Genomic DNA, 4,877 nt, shown 5'->3' on the forward strand with positions numbered 1-4,877 from the left:
TTGTACATGTATATATCTATCCACTCGCTTTTTAGATTCTTTTCCCATACAGGCCATAAACTATTGAGTAGAGTTCCCTCTTCTATACAGTTGTTCAGTTGCTAAGTTGTGTCCAATTGTTTGTGACCCCATGGACTGCAGCATGCCAGGCTTTCCTGATTTCCACTATCTCCCGGAGCATACTCAAATTCATGTGCATTGAGTCAGTGATGCTACCTAACCATCGCATCCTCTGCGACCCTCTTCTCCTCTTGCCTTCAATCTTTCCCAGAATCTTTTCCAATGAGTTGGCTCTTCATATCAGGTGGTCAAAGTATTAGAAATTCAGCTTCAGCATCAGCTTCAGCATTCAGGGTTGTTTTCTTTTATGATTGACTGGTTTGATCTTCTTGCTGTCCAAGGGACTCTCAAGAGTCTTCTTGAGCACCACAATCCAAAAGCACCAACTCCACAAAAAGTTGAACACAACTTAGTGATAAAACCACCACCACCACCACCAGCTTCGTAGTATAGTCTGAAGTCAGGGAACCTTATCCCTCCAGCTCTGTTTCTCTTTCTCAAAATTGCTTTGGCTACTTAGGGCCTAACGTTTCCATACAAATTAAAAAAAATTTGTTCTCAATAGGTGCAAAAGAAGCTTTTGATAAAATTCAACATTCATTTAGGGTAAAAGCTCTCTAGAAAGTGGGCATAGAGGAAACATATCTCAACATCTAAAGGCCATATATGACAAACCATCAGTTAACATCATACTCAATGATAAAAAAATTAAAAGCATTTCCTCCAAGATCACAAAGAATACAAGGATGTCCACTCTCACCACTTTTATTCAGCATTGTCTTGGAAGTCCTTGTTACAACAACCAGAGAAGAAAAAGAAATAAAAGGAATCCAGATTGATAAGGAAGAAATAAAACTGTCACTGTTTGCAGATGACATGATACTATACATAGAAAATCCTAAAGATGCTATCAAAAAACTATTAGAGCCCATCAATGAATTCAGTTAAGTTTCTGGGTACACACAAAAAAAAAATACACAGAAATTTGTCGCATTTCTATACACTAACAACAAAAAAAATAGAAAGAGAAATTTAGGAAACAATCCCATTTGCTATAAAGAAGAATAAAATAGCTAGGAATAAGCCTACCTAGGAGGCAAATGGGCTTCCCTTGTAGATCAGTTGGTAAAGAATCTGCCTGCAGTGCAGGAGACCTATGTTTGATCCCTGGGTTGGGAAGATCCCCTGGAGAAGCAAATGGCAACCCACTCCAGTATCCTTGCCTGGAAAATCTCATGGACAGAGGAACCCGGTGGGCTACAGTCCATGGGGTTGCAAAGAGTTGGGTACAACTGAGCTACTAACACTTACTTACTTAAGGAGGCAAAATACTTGTACTCCAAAATCTATAAGGCACTGATGAAAGAAATCAAAGATGGAAATATATACCGTGTTCTTGGATTGGAAGAGTCAATATTGTCAAAATGACTATACTATACCCAACATAATCTACAGATTCGAGCAATCCCTACCAAATTACCGATGGCATTTTTCACAGAACTAAAACATGCTTTATTTATTTATTTAAATATCTATCTGTTTATTTATTTATTTGGCTGTGCTGAGTCTTAGTTACTACATGCGGGAAGTTTAGTCATGGCATGTGAACTCAGTTGCAGCATGTGGGTTCTAGTTCCCTGACTATGGATCAAACCTGGGTCCCCTGCATTGGGAGCACAGGATCTTAGCCACTGGACCACCAGGGAAGTCCCCAGAACACACTTTAAAGATCATTTATCTTTCAGTTTTCCTTTGAAGGCAAGCTTATACTTACATGTGAGGAAATTGAGATTCAGAGAAATTAAATGGATAGTTGCATTCAGTTCAGTTCAGTTCAGTCACTCAGTCACGTCCGACTCTTTGTGACCCCATGAATCATAGCACGCCAGGCCTCCCTGTCCATCACCAACTCCTGGAGTTTACTCAAACTCAAGTCCATCGAGTTGGTGATGCCATCCAGCCATCTCATCCTCTGTCATCCCCTTCTCCTCCTGCCCCCAATCCCTCCCAGCATCAGGGTCTTTTCCAATGAGTCAACTCTTCTCATGAGGTGGCCAAAGTATTGGAGTTTCAGCTTCAGCATCAGTCCTTCCAATGAACACCCAGGACTGATCTCCTTTAAGATGGACTGGTTCGATGTCCTTGCAGTCCAAGGGACTCTCAAGAGTCTTCTCCAACACCACAGTTCAAAAGCATAACACTTTGGTGCTCAACTTTCTTCACAGTCCAATTCTCACATCCATACATGACCACTAGAAAAACCATAGCCTTGACCAGATGGACCTTTGTTGGCAAAGTAGTCTGTCTGCTTTTTAATATGCTATCTAGGTTGGTCATAGCTTTCATTAGTCTAATTCAAATTCCTCTTTCCATCAATGTGGAAAATGAGGATCAGAGAGGTGAGATGACTCACAAAAATCATAGACCCTGTCAGTGGAAGCTCTGAGACTGTCTCCAATCCTCTTTACAGTAACTCGCTATGTGTATGTCCTCTGTTCCATATCAACCAGACTTGCTTCCAGGAAAATAGAAGTGTACAGGATCACTTTCATATTCAGGTCATGTTTTCCTTGGACCCATAGAAAGAGTAGAAACATATAGACTTTTTGGTGACAGATGGATTTGGTTTCAAATAAACTTCTTGGCTATATGCTTACAGTTACATTATTTAACTTCTCTGAATCACATTTACAGCATCTGTAAAATGGGGATCAAAGTGTTTCTTTTGAGTATTGTTAGAAAAACAAGATATAATGAATATTAATTGCCTGGCAAAATATAAGTACCCAATAGATACAGCTCATAGAAAGTCTCTTGTAAAGTAACTTTTCATTACCATCATTATTGTTTTTCAGAGGGCCTAAAGTGAGGAAAGTGATAATATTACAGTATAGTAATAATAGTAACTGGGGCGTCCCCAGTGGCGCAGTGGTAAAGAATCTGCTTGCAATGCAGGAGACATGGGTTTGATCCCTGGGTTGGGAAGATCCAATGGAGAAGGAAATGACAACCCACTTCAGTATTCTTAAGACAGAGGAGCCTGGTGGGCTACAGTCCATGGGGTCGCAAAAGAGTCAGACACGACTGAGTGACTAAACAACAACTACAAATAATGGCAACTATAGTTTAGCTTATTTAATCCTCACAGCCAGCACATGAGGTAGGTTAATACTATTTACACCTTTAGGTGAGGAAATGGGCATGAAGTAGTTAAGTAATGTGCCAATGTTAGTTGGGATTTGGATCTTAGAAGACCAGGAAGGGAGAAGAAAATAATTTATTAGCCTGGTGGTGAAAAATATATATTGTTACTATTTGACCTTCCCTTAAGGCCCTTTAGGGGAATAAAACTAAGTGTAGTATGTCTGATAACAGCCAAGTCTCCCCCAAGCCAGATCATTTCCCAGTCTTGCTGGAAAGTAAATCAGATTCTATATTAAATTCACCTAACATTAATGTTGCTTTAGAGAAGGTCTTTCTTGGATGTCTGGGATTCATTGTCCAAGGTTTTCAGTGTAATTTTCATGCTCCAGATAAGGCCTCCTCACCTAAAATATGCATGCTCTAATGATGCTATGAAATGTGTTTACAAACTGAATTACAAAGTACCACCATTAGGGCTATTTTAGTCTCAAGGTGACCTAAAATGTTTGTCTGAATTGCATTATAATTATCAGATTCATGAGTTAAGATTTTAGAGCAATTTGTCTTTATTATAAAGTTACATCTATTCAGTACATGTGGATTATATTACTTTTTTCAATCTTGTGGTTTTTGTGTTACAAAGAGCCCTATTGGTTGGTAGTCACATTGTTCTTTAGTACATAATGTAATACAATGACTACATTGGTACTAATTTCTAGTGTGCAAGTATCTTGTGAAGTTGCATGTTGTCACAAAGTGACTCTAATAGCTTTGATCATTTCTCTTAACAGCTCACTAAGTATTACTCTCTGGGGAAGTGTCTAGAGAAATATCTCAGATGTTACAGGCACAAAGGCACATTAAACCTGCAAATTCTTGATTTACTCAGAACTCAGACTATTACAACAGTCAGCTCATACTCTATACTTTTGCTTCTGACCTCCGTTAAGCATCTTCAGGAACTTTCTTAGCATTGTCTCAGCTCAGATTGTAAATGAGAATGCTTTGCTTAACTAACACAGTGGCTTTTATGCTTTTGAATCAGGAGAGGGGAGCTGATGATTTAGCATCAAGGTCAGCCTCTCACTTTGCTAGAAATGGTTGGTGCTTACATTCTATCATCTGAGAATAGTAGGAAGCTAAGTGTCCACTCTAAATTTTTTTCCTCCAGCTTTGGTAGTCATGTATAAAATTATACTGGTGGAAATGAGTTCCTTTACTTTTGACAATTCAAAGACATGGAAATGCTGAATAAAGTAACTTAAATACACAGACAGGCAAGCAAGGAAAAGAACCTATATGTGTTAGAATTAGGAGTGAACAATAGCCATAATGATAATCATGTGAGTTCATGAAACCATGGACCAGGGAGACATAGCACTTAGATGGACCTAAAATTTGCTCATGCAAAAAAAAAAAAAATAGATTGCCCAAAAGAAACAGTTCACCAAAAGGTAGAGAAATACAACAACAAAAAAGAATAATTTTCACCAAATAACTACAAGTGATACAACTACCCAAAAGACCTTATAAAAAATATATTTTAAATTGATTAAAGAGATAATATAAAGACATAGATGTTTAATGAAATTATAGTGCATTATAAGAAAAGAACAAGACTGTATGTAAAGGACACTTTCAAAATTAAAGATAGTCATTGAAATGTAAAATCT

This window comes from Odocoileus virginianus, chromosome 5 (assembly GCF_023699985.2).
Source record: "Odocoileus virginianus isolate 20LAN1187 ecotype Illinois chromosome 5, Ovbor_1.2, whole genome shotgun sequence".
In the NCBI taxonomy this organism is placed as follows: Eukaryota; Metazoa; Chordata; class Mammalia; order Artiodactyla; family Cervidae; genus Odocoileus; species Odocoileus virginianus.